The following is a 12,684-nucleotide window of genomic DNA, read 5'->3' as shown; positions in this document are numbered from 1 at the left end:
TCATCACCTGTCCAAAAAATGCTGACTCTTCCCCCATCAAACAGTTCTTACTTTATGTTCTAATTTAGTTTTACACTGATTCACAATTGATAAGAGCAAGAACAGCTAAATAAAGTACAGGAGGATTGAAATCAGATTGCAAATCATCCTTTCTGTATGAATATTAATAATTTCAGAAAACTGATACAGATTTAAAGCTGTCTTTCTGTGTCCATGTGCCCACTTAGGAAAACGATGGCAGAAAGAGTACTTAGACATCTGGCAATATTATGGGCCCCTCCAAGACATATGAGGAATGATTGTCAATCTGGGCCATTTTAGTGCTGCACTCCTGACATTTATTAAATAGAGCCTCCTACCAAATTGTAGATTTAAGTTTTTGGAGTTCTCAGTGAAAGAAAAAAAAACCCTCTTGTTTTATTCCTGAGGCCCCATGAAGCAGCATAAAGAAGTACATCGGCTCATCACAGTGGCAAGAAGAGAACTGTGGTGAGAAGCACTTGCCCTGACTCTATCACATAACCTTTCAGGTGGGAATAGATACCTGTAGAGGGAAGGGGGAACACTCCTAAACCTAGAAACTTCTTTTTAAAAGCTTGGAAGCTTCTCTCCATGGCTGGCCTACAGTCATGCAGTCCCAAGGGTGCCTGCATACAACCCATGTGTATATGGTGCTAAATTAGACTCCCAAGTTGTTGATGAAATGTTTATATCTCAAGATACAAAACTTCAAGTGAATGGTCTGGATGATTGTGTCCATGTTCTAGGCCCTGCCCAGAAGTTCTTCATTATCCAAAAGCTTGTTGTGTGCTATCACACTTCTTCATGCCCTCTGCAAGGTGCTTCACTCTGTGGGTATGAATTTGCTGATGGTCCCGGGCCCCAGGGTGGTACGCCTGTCCTCAACCAGGGCCAGGGCCAGGGCCTTTTTAGTCCTGGTCCCTACCAGGTGGAATGAGCTCCGCAGCTGCAGACCCTGCGGAGCTCTTCTGCCAGGCGCTTGTTGATGCCGGGTGGAGGATCCCGGGGTAAAAGATTGGGTCCCTCCCCCCTCTGGCCCCCTGGGCTTCTGTGCACAGTATTGGAGGATGGCCCCCTGTTATCCATTTATTTTTACTACTATCTATAGTATTTTACTACTACTATCTATAGTGTTACTCTGACTGACTCTAATGGTTCCTTGCATGGAGAGGAGTTTTATATACCGCTGTTTTATCTGTTGTTGGGGGATTGTTTTAGTTATTATTAATTGTGTTGCATAGTTTTTATATTGTATATTGTTTTATGCCACTGTTGTGAACCACCCTGAGCCAGCTTGTTGGGAGCAGCGATATACAAATCCCTAAACAAACAAACAAATAAATAACCTGCCTATTCTACAGATAAGCAAAGTAAGAGCAAAGGTTCCTACAGGGCTTAAGTGCACAAATTCTGTCCATGTGTTCTGTGAGATGTGAAAAGTTGTTCAAAAGTATAGGTTCACAGAATCCATTTAATTCAGAACCTGATTTCAAAATAGAACTTTTTTTGTTGCTAACTTTTTATTTTATTCTTTCTGAACAGCTTTGTCAAACTGGATATTGTTTTTATATAATGCAATTATACTAGAATATAACATGAATTCTTCCCAACCGCTGGCAACCATTATTCTGTATTTAGCATTCATCAGTAGTCTGAAATAGATCATGCCTCAGAACTCGGTTCTCATCTACTCCTGGTATTAAATATTAAACACGTGCAGTAAGATTAACATAGGAAAGCTGAATACTGCATAAACCTTGCTCACAAAATGAAGATTCATTTCCCCGCAGAGCCTTGTATTGAGATGTTATAAATTCTAACAAAGTAGCAAGATGTTAGATCTTATCAGATGGTAATTATGTATTTCATATTCTGATAGTTAAATAATTCTTTGACATTCTGGTTCAGCTAAAAGGTGCCTGAATGTTAAGCTTCTTTCTAATAACTATGTTGTTGTGGCTTGATAGCATATGTTAAATGCATTTTCCTAGTTTAAAGAAACATTTTCCTGCCTGGGTTTACAAGAAAAAAATATATCATCAAATCTGTCAGGGAACTGAATTATGATATAGGTTATACACACATCTTATGCTTTTTTTCTAGATCACTGCAGAGGAAAATAAAAAGAACAATGTATTCTATTGTGAGAGTGAGGCAAAAAGGATCCAAGAGATAGAAGCTGTGATACTTATCAAAGCAATGCAGAAGAATATTAAACAGACTGGGAGCCAAACTTGTTGCATTCAAGAATACAACCGGCACTAGATTTATTTATTATTTTATTTATTTATTTGTTTATTTAGATTTTTATACCACCCTTCCCTACGGCTCTGGGCGGTTTACATAAAACATTTTGAAACATTTACATAGAACACTCTCAAAATCAATATAACAATATAACAATAACGATAACATACCAGCTAGAACAGTATTTTAACAATAACTTTGACACTCCTTCAGTAGGTTCGGTCTCTCAGTCTGTGGGGGGGACCTGTAAATGTTATGGGTCAGTCGGCCTCACCAAATGCCTAGTGGACGAGCTCCCGTTTGCAGGCCCTGCGGAATTGTGGAAGTTCTGGCAGGGCCCTGATCAATTCGGGGAGCTCATTCCACCAGGTGGGGGCCAGGACTGAAAAGGCCCTGGCCCTTGTTGAGGTCTGATGTGCCTCTTTAGGGCCAGGGATCCATTTGGAAGTGGCAAAGCGTAGCACTCTTCTGGTGGTATAGGCAGGGAGGCAGTCTCTCAGATACACTGGGCCCAGACCGCATATGGCCTTAAAGGTGATTACCAAAACCTTAATCTTAATCCAGAATTCAACTGGGAGCCAACCGAGTTCTTGGAGTACCGGCCGGATATGAGATCTCCATGATGTCTTAGTGAGAATCCTGGCTGCGGCGTTCTGCACCAATTGTAGTTTCTTTTTCCTATACCTTGAGTATTAACATTAGAATATGCAAACATTCAGCGGGATGATTTAATAACTATTTGGAAATACTTAACAGGTATTGTCTTCTCCTAGGAAATTACCATTCCTCCGGAACAAACCCATCAGCCTATTATTTGAGCGTACAGCATGTAGCGCATAGCCATAGGTTACATTTTTTAACTATAAGGGCATTTCCACACATGCAAAATGTAGCTAGACAGACTTCGAATGTTGGTGGCGTATTCAGGCCCCTCCACATGATGTCACCGACATCCCAAGGCTGTCCGGTAGCCGGGTTGCAATTTGGTCATTTTTAAAGGGCGATACAGTAAATCCAGAAAACTGGATTTACCACCACAGTCCACGGTCTTCTTGAGATCAGGCAGGCAAAACACAGCTCCGTTTGTGTTTTCTGGATGTAGGAAATGATGGAAATGGGGGGGGGGGCAGGTGATCTAGCAGCTTTCTCATGATCATTCAGCCATGTGTGTGCTTTGTTTTTAAGCCTTCCATTAGCACAAAATGTATTTGGGGGCTTCAGTTACCTGTTCAGTGTTCTCACAACTGGGGCAGGCAAAAACAGTCCCATTTGCATCTTCTGGAACTGGGAAATGAGCTTGGGAAGAGTCAGGTGATCTCCCAATCCTACAGGGGGTCTGAGCAGCTTGTTTTTAAGCATACCATAAGCTTAAAATGTCTTCTTGGGCTTCATAGATAATGTGCAGCATTTCAGAAATCCACCCAGACAGAAATAAAGTGCAAATCCAAAAACAAAGGGGTGGGGGGTGGGGAATGCTGTATCGTTCTGGTGTTTCTCCATAGTAATGGGGCAGTGTTGATTTCATTAAAGATGCATGTATGTTGTGGCATTACCGCATAGCCACATGGCAGTGCCTTTTAAAAAAAATTAATTTCGGGGCTGGGAAGGAGAAAGTTTCAGTCCATGAGAGAACTGCTGTGCTGTGATTGGTGGCTTGCTGTGATTGACAAGCCAAAGAGAGGAGGGAAAAGTTCACCTTGCTTTCCCTTGCAGCCTTGTCAGGAGGTAAAGATCCATGACAGGGCAGTGGGAAAACATGGGAGGGGTCTCCCCATGAAGAGGCTGCAAATGCAAGATGTACCATCCCATGTTTACCAGTAGGAAGCCACTCATGTTTTACCCCTCCATGTGAAAATTTCTTAAAAATTGGATTTCAGCGAGGCCCTGGTTGAGGCCAAACACACCTCCCTGGGACCAGACAGGAATATATATGAATACAGTTATTCAGATACTGCTGCCTCAAGCCATATAGGGCTTTTAAAGGTCAATACCAACACTTTGAATGGGGTTTGGGAGCAAATCAGTGGTCAGTACAATTGCTGTAATACTGGGGTCACAGTATTAGAGTGAACTTCTCCCCTGTTCCTTGGCTTGTCATTTACCACAAGCCACCAATCCCTGTACAGTGGTTGTATCGGGAAGTCAAACTTCACCATGAAGTAAATTTGACTAACATCCACACCAGCCACTTGAGAGCTCCGGGTTGCAGATTATGTCATATGAAAGCAGCACTAAAACTCAAGAGCAACGAGAGGCTGTCCTGGGGGCAAATTCATCATGGGGAATTGGTCAGAGTCTCTTACAAGCTATGTAGGAAATTCTTAGGGGCTTTACGCACCGGGATCTTTGTTGCAAATTGGTCACTGAATGAAAAATCGCCATTTAAAATAGTGGAATTCGTCGTTATGCATACCTGCCTTTGTAGTGGAATCCAGTTGCGTTTTGTAGCGTTTCCCACAGCTTCCGGTCTCGGCAGAAATCGCTAGAAAGGAAGCGCTATTGCCAAGCTCGTCCCACCCCTGGCCGTCAAGCAGCCAATGGGCAGCCGTTAGCATGCTCCCAAACAGCCCCTTTCCCTTTAAGAAAGGTTTTTTTTTTAAAAAAACAGACCCATTGTAACGAATCTGTGTAGATTCGTTGCAACGGAGAGACCCATCCAGCTGCCTAATGTGAGCTGTCGTTTGATCGTATGATCGTTGCCACGCTGCCTCGAGTGAAAAAAAAAAATCCCCCCCCCTCTCACGGGCCCGATTTTCGGCTGAATTAATGTGTAAAAAATAAAGGGACTTTATTTCAGCAAACGGGCTTTTCTGTGGTTTGTGCTTAGTGACTAAAGGTGAAGGACTGAAGCCAGGGAAGCCTCTAAACAGAAAGAGGCTCGCTGGTGCGTTTATCCCCGCTCGCTCGGAGAAAAAAAAATGGCGATCGCTTCGCCGGAAGTTTGGAGGACAGGCTCAGGAGGAGGGACTTTGAAGAAACCGCAACAATGTTAACGCACAGGTCTTTTACGCTAGTGTTGCAGATTGGTTGCAAGAGTGTAGCGCTTTCCGGAGGGTGAATCCACTTTTTGGGATTCCCCTGAAAGCGCTACAAGGAAGCGCTTTTTGCAGATTGGTTTCAGGTGTGTGGCAGATTGTCTACGACGTCGTGCGTTATGGCAAATCAATAGCGTTTCCAATTGGCAACCATTGTGCGATTTTGAAGGCGTGCAAAAAGCCCCTTAGTGTTTCTTTCTTTCATACTCCATGGCCAACTAAAAGGAACTCTTTCTTACTCTTAAGCCCTCTTCCAATTCTTGAAAACCTGGCAAAAGCACATTTCTGTGTTGAGTTTGGAAAGGCAATACCAGAGTAGGAAGGAATGGTTATCATTATAATCTGGTGACTAGGTTTATGAAATCTTGTGTGTATCAGGCTAACTATAAGAAAGATTCTTTGTTCAAGGATTACAATAATTATAAATCCTATCAGTAAACCCAAAATATACAAACATGAAAGAGACACTGAATGCTGAGAAAGGTTTGCTTTTTCTCCTTGACCATAATGGAAGCTCCCCTTTCTCAAATGCTATTCTTAGAACCCTATTATAACATATGAAAATGATATTTTTTAAAAGATGGCTTATTCCCATGCAGACACCACCAATGATTATCTGAACTTCTTAGGAACAGCTGGTTTTATTTGCCTTCGCTGTACTATCCTTTCCAACTTCTGTTATCTGTTGGAAACAGAAAGACTATTTTTAAAAAGTAGAGCTTAGTTTATAAAGCAGCCCCAAGCTTCAATATGAATGCAGGAAGAAAGCTGATTGTCTTTCAACCCATGAAACTAAGCAGAGATCTCGCTACTTTCCAACAGACCAAGAGGTACAATTAAATAGGGGTAAATCCCTGTAATAACCACTGGCAAAAATCAGCTTTCTGCATTTAAAGAGTTTGAACTTTTGAGGGTGGTGGTGGTATGGAAATAAAGTTACTAAATCTCCAGGGCATTTTTTTGTAGTAACAGCTATATTTTACAATCAGCAACACATAACAGTATATTTTTTCTCCATGAAATCCCTTCTGCTCCCTGTTATTCATATTATACTCTTAGGAGATGTAATTCAGAAATTTCTTTATGCCTTCAAGTAGGGAATAAATGTGAACACACCATGAATACTTTGCTTACACCTATTTAATGTATTTATATACCCTGCATTTCTCTTGATGCAGGACGTAACAGAAAGTACACAATAATCATTTCTTAAATAATTAGAGCACTTAATCAAAACAGCTAAGACACATCTGTAACCTTTGAAATGACCTGCAAGCCCATGATATGTGATTATTCTTAAAATTATATCATCATCTATCCAGCTTTGTACTGTAGTGGTTTAATATAATAGTGGCCCATTAATAATAAATAATAATAGCAGTCCAATAATAAATTATATGTAAGAGGTATGTCTAATACCATTTTTGTTTCCTTCCTTTACAACATTATTCCTAAACATTTTATAGTATTTCTTGAGCTCCCAGCACAATTATGTCTTAAAGATCTTTGGAATTAATTAACTACTACAGTTGCCTTCATAAATTTGAAACCATTGCTTTTCATAGCATTGGTAGTAGTGGAGGACTCTCTCTGTCACCTGCCTGTTTCTTCAGTATTACTTTTACAGTTCTCTCTCACTTTACACTAGTAAAGCTGATAGTAACAGTTTCGTTCTACCTTTTTGGTTCCCTTCCCCTGCAATTATTATTATGCCCAGTAGCACTGTGTGAATATATGTTATTTTGGTATAATACCACTAAGGCTTCGAGTTAGGTAGTAGATCATACATATTTCATTCTGAAGATCCTTGGGATCTCCAGTTGGAAAGTCCAATGGGGTAGGTATGCTAATCCATAGTAGGAAAAAAGGAGTCTTGTGGGTACCTTAAATATTAACAAACGTATTGAAGCATACGCTTAGGGGGCGAGAGCCCACTTTGTCAGATGTCTGAAACAGATTCTCAGCAGAATATGCACAGAAATAAATTAAAACTGTGAAATGCAGATTGTACACATAAATCTATATAACACCTCAGCCAGACACTATGGAGAATAATCAGTATTAGGCTAGATGGGCTGTCAAGTTGACTCAGTAAAAGGCAGCTTTATACTTACATATGAGGTTTTGGGGAGAAACAGAAAGCAAATAGTAACCTTTAAAATGGAGGGATGAATTTGTGAAATGAGTCCTTACCTTTTTCAAACTCATGCTATGGATGAGAAAAGTGACTCTGTCCCCTTCCTGCCTGGCTGGATATGAGAAGGCACTTCCTCTGATACTTGTTGCTAATTCTCCTAAATGTCATTTCTTTCCTCAGAACCTGGGAAAAGTTGCTTGTGTCTTGTCTCCACCCAAACTGGCACATATATCCTTTGCAACTGCCACTATGAAGGTGTGAATCTGAATATGGCAGTTGTGTGATTCTGCCAGATGTTAATTAAAGAGCCACTAGGGGACACTACATCAGAAACAGCATAAGGCTGCATCTCCTCCACCCCATATGGTTTGTTCTTCTTGAGCACCTTGGAGAGTGAGAAAGGAAAAGAAGAAGACCCAGTGGACCTGCTGAGGAAGCCACTATGCCAACAGCAGATTCATCCCGTCTAGTGCCTGGACAGCTACAACAAAAAACCCCCAATTGATTTGGTGTGGGTCTTTAGCAGAAAAAACTTGGTAATATGCAACTGCCAAAGAAAAGTCTTAATGCCAGAATTATTTGTGTTAATGTAAAATACCTTTTGTTGTCATTCCTCCATTAATCAAAGGAGAATAACAACGTTATTCTGGGAATTAAGATGAGAGGAAAGTATTTGTGTTTCATCCACATCAAGACGTAACAGCAAAATATTTGCCATCACTACCATATTCAGCTTTTTTGTTCTAAGTAGCAAACTGCAGATACTTTGGCAGAACATATACTAAAATTGGAACAATACAGGGAAGATTAGCATGGCCCCTGCACAAGGATGACATGCAAATATGCTATTAATAATAAGGAACCAGCAAAACTCTGAAGTGCAGTACTTAACTGAATTAATGACACTTTGATATCTCAGTAGCAGACCTCACATTTTAAATAATTAATTATTTTTCATAATAAAAGAAAGTCTGAAAAAGATGACTAAAGATAAAATGCAGTATAATTGAGAAAAAATTTTGAATTATGGAAGGCTAGGGGCAAAGGCCATTGTATCCAAGAATACAATGGGCACTAGAGCTTGGCAGTGGGAAGAGGAAGGGGAAGAGTTGTGCAGTCTGTAAGGGCATGGGGTTGTCATGTGTGTGTTGTGTGGGAGGTTGTGGTGGCATGGTGGCAAATGAGGATAGGGGTGTGGAGATATGGGTGTCAAGAACCTGTGGTGTGGAATGTTCGTTGAGTGTGGGAGAGGACTGACCTTTGGGAATTTTGGCATAGTGGTTACAGATGAGCTTTCCAGAGCCATGTCCTCAGATATGTGAAGGGAAAATCAGACTGGTGACTCTTCTTAGGGGAAGATTACATGGCAACCAGTTCCTCCAAGTTCTGCGTCATTTCCCTACTTGTGTGAATTAGGCCACATTCACCAAAATGCCCCTCTGCCCTAATACACATGAGGTAGTCACAGTACACAGGTGTCCACCCTGTTCCTTCTTTTCCATTTTTTCACTGTCGATAAAATGTTAGGTGCCCATATGCTTCTTTCATGGTTGCTCCTTAGAAGAACGGATTTTTGTACCCTATTGCTTACTACCCAAAGGAGTCTCTAAGTGGTTTACAAACACCTTTTCCATTCATCTCTCCACAATAGTCAATGTGTGAGGTATGTGGGGTTGGTCCCTCCGATTGGTCCCTCCGATTCCCAGTTCCAGGAACTGTGAGCCGCGCAGGGACCTCGCAGAAGGGACCCCGCGTCAGGCCGCCGCCCGAGGGAGCCCCCAGCAGTCGCGCGAAGCGCGGCTGCCGGGGGTTCCCTGTCTGGCGGGCTGACGCAGCAAGAGGCGCTTCGCGCCTCTCGCCGCGTCAGCCCGCCGCCAACAGAACAAGCTTGCCGCCCCCGACCAGCCCGCCGCCGCCGGCGACCAGCCCACCGACGACGACGACCAGTCCGCCGCCGACCAGCACAAAGACCACTTCAGTAAGGCCCTAGCGCCCGCTGCATTCCCCTGCAGCGGGCTTGATTACTAGTAAATAATAAGTGCGTATTTGTGGGGAGAATCTCTCCCTCCACTTCTGCCAGTTCCCTCCAGAGGATGCTGGTTTCTGCATTGAGCCTGGGAGTGGCAGAACAGGATGCTGGCAGCTGCTCCACCAAACTGCAATAGGCCCAGAAGTGGTGGCAGAGGATGCCAGCTGCTGCTCTGACACAGCTATGGAGGATGCTGGCTATTTTTCCAATCCCAACTGCAGTGATGGAACAGGCCAGCTGCTGTTCTGGGGGCCCTGGAGTAACAGCTGGCCTCCTCTGCAGCTGGGTGGGAGCAGCAGCTAGCATACCCTGCCATTGCTAGGCCCATCACAGCCAGGCCAGAGCAGCTGTTGGCATGCTCCTCTGCTGCTGCCAGATCCAAAGCAGCAGCTAGTTACCCCAGCACCCGGGTAAAACATGGCTTACTTGTCCCTCTGCCAACTGCCATGGTAAATTCATTCTTCCTGTTTGTGTAGAGAACACTAATGGGGGGGGGATTTAAACCCCACATTTTAAAAAAATAGATTTTTTCCTGCAAATCTGAGGAGTGTCCCATGTGTACCGAAAAATCTCTTTAGCGTCCATGTGGCTGCAATCTGCAGAGATGGTGGCCAAGGGTGGTTTGTATAAATCTACATCATCTGTACACAGAAGGACCCCCCCACACACACACTTTACAATGGTATAGAACATAACAAGGGGGTAAGAATAAAAACTACAGCCAACATAAAAGAGAGAACAACCAAAGAGGCTGGGGAAAAATCTTCACAAGTATAAAGTCAAAAAAATAAAAAAACAAAACCCTAAAAATCTTAGCAAAAGAAATATAGCAAACCCAGCCCTGAATACCATAATACCAAAAGACACATTAGCCTTCATCAGTGGTCAACTAGATAGTAATTATTTTATAAAGGTAACACTATATCAAATGCTAATGAAAAATTTGATAAATGTGAAGCAAGTCTTCTATACATTTATTTATATATACTGGGATAAGAAACATAACATTCTGCTAGACTAGTCACAAAACAATCTTGCAAGAATTTATGAAGAGTTCGGTGCTTGTGAGTGAGCACAATTCGTGGTTTCTGTTTCAACATTACACGTTTGATTTTCTAGAGTGCCAGGGCTACACTATCTGAATGTGTCAGTTAACTCCTTTATCCATATCTCCCTATCTGCTGCCAAACACCTACATCAAACATTTACTTTATAGAAACTTGTGCCTATATAATTATGTTCATATCACTCCCATACTAAGAAACAACTGAATATTCCCTGAATATAGCATACAATACAACTGAAATATAACATGAAGCAAAGTTGTTTTTCTGCCTAACCAGCGATACTTCTATGGCTGAAATCCTTCCACAAGCAATTGTCCGTAAAGTTTCCGAGCACAATCTAGCCCCCAGTTCGACACTGCACTAATTTCGGCCAGAAATAGCACTGGGGGGGGGGGTTATTTCAGAACATGTAAATGAATAAGCGCCAGCTCCTAAGCCAGCAAAAAAAGGTCTTTCTGATACATCAAATAAATGAATATGCGTTGCTACTGGTCTTTTTGTGTTTTAAAAAAATGTTTTTAAAGGGAAATATGAACACAAGTTAATTGGCTGCTCTCTTTGATTGACGGCCAGGGGAGGGAGGAAGCACGGAAAAATATCACCTTCTTTGTTGCGATTTCGGCGAGACTGGAAACTTGTGCGTTACGATAGCAGCGCTAGTGAGAGAGCCCTTTTTTCGATTTAACTGGCTGTGTGCGTTACTGAGACCTGCCGCTTTTGCTTCCAGAGCTTTTCAATAGCGCTCAGACTTAGTGAAATGGCCCATTGTGCAGAATTGCCCTGAGAGTTGGGCACTGTGGCTTGAGATCATGTGGTCCCTAGGCAGGAACAAACTTCTGGCTCCAGTGCACAGTGCCCCCTAGAGGTTCGTAGCTGTACAGACCTCTTCAAGGTTAGGCCTGGCCATGTGAATATTAATATAACTCTTCCAATACATTTAAACACTAATTCGGTGCTAAATGTAATATTAACAGGCAACAAAGTATATTTGTGGATGGATAAGACCAAGGGGTGTTTAAGATGCTGCTCTGATCACCACAGTGCTACAGTTTTTATTTTCCCCATTTTTCTGCAGAGAGGATAATAACATTGATAAATAATTGATGGTGGTCTACTTCCCTCTCTTTCCAAGGAAATAAGAGCACATTTACAACATTCAATAATGCATTTGTATTCAAAGGGATTTGTAATTCTCTATCTGCACAGTTTTGTTTTCCTGCCAACCCCAGTGAATATGGTAACAGATGTGTTCTTCTCCAGAACACTGAATATTAAATGCATTGAGTCTGGCCCAGAGTCAGCATGACTAAACATCTGTCAGGGCTCATATACCAACCAGAGACTGCCTTTTCCCTCCTTGACAGCTGTGAAGCAGCAGCAAGTACTGCTTCCTGCCCCAATGTCCGGGCAAAGGGTGGACCCAGAGAGTGAATAGCCACTAATCTTAATGCTTGATACCACAACTTTCCTCAGCCTCTCCTTTAGATCAAAATCCCAACCACCTAAAACAACAATAATATGAAGGAGAAGCCAAGCACCTGCATCCCTCTAGCCACTGTCATGCCAGCTAAGGTAGTGCCTGACATTGGGGAGAGGGGGTGCACAAAGAATCAAATTCTCAGCGGGTAGTACTAGGAAGGATAAATTCCTTCAGAGTAGTACAAAGCACTATATGGTACAGAGTAGTACAAAGCACTATAGCAGGGGTAATCAAACTGCGGCCCTCCAGATGTCCATGGACTACAATTCCCAGGAGCCCTTGCCAGCATTCGCCAGCGAATGCTGGCAAGGGCTCCTGGGAATTGTAGTCCATGGACACCTGGAGGGCCGCAGTTTGACTACCCCTGCACTATAGTGTAGATTCAAATAATATTTATATCATTTTTAATTAAATGTTTTTATTTTTAAGAACGAAATAATATAATAAAGATATGCAAGAGATACAGAAAAGGAGGTTATATAAAACCATATAATTATTCAGTTTCCTTTACACCACACAGTATATTAAACAAACAAACAAAAGTAAAAGGCTCTCTCCAACATCCTCCTCCTCTTCCTCATAATGTTTATAGCAATCCTTGCTTTGGTTATTATAAACATTACTAGCAAGAAAGCCCATTGCAAGCAGGAATAGAATGGGCACTAGGA

General features: G+C 42.2%; 1 protein-coding gene and 1 non-coding gene across 7 annotated transcripts in view; one reads left to right on the top strand and one right to left on the bottom strand.

The window, feature by feature from the left end:
* Positions 1-12,684, bottom strand: part of SLC44A5 (solute carrier family 44 member 5) — a 223,836-nt gene that overhangs the window by 85,472 nt on the left and 125,680 nt on the right. The window lies entirely within an intron of this gene.
* On the top strand, positions 8,202-8,304 carry LOC143836933 (U6 spliceosomal RNA). The gene has a single exon (XR_013230846.1). It is a non-coding gene; the product is annotated as a U6 spliceosomal RNA (small nuclear RNA).

This window comes from Paroedura picta, chromosome 4 (genome assembly GCF_049243985.1).
Source record: "Paroedura picta isolate Pp20150507F chromosome 4, Ppicta_v3.0, whole genome shotgun sequence".
NCBI lineage: Eukaryota > Metazoa > Chordata > Lepidosauria > Squamata > Gekkonidae > Paroedura > Paroedura picta.
This window is presented reverse-complemented; position numbering and strand designations above follow the sequence as displayed.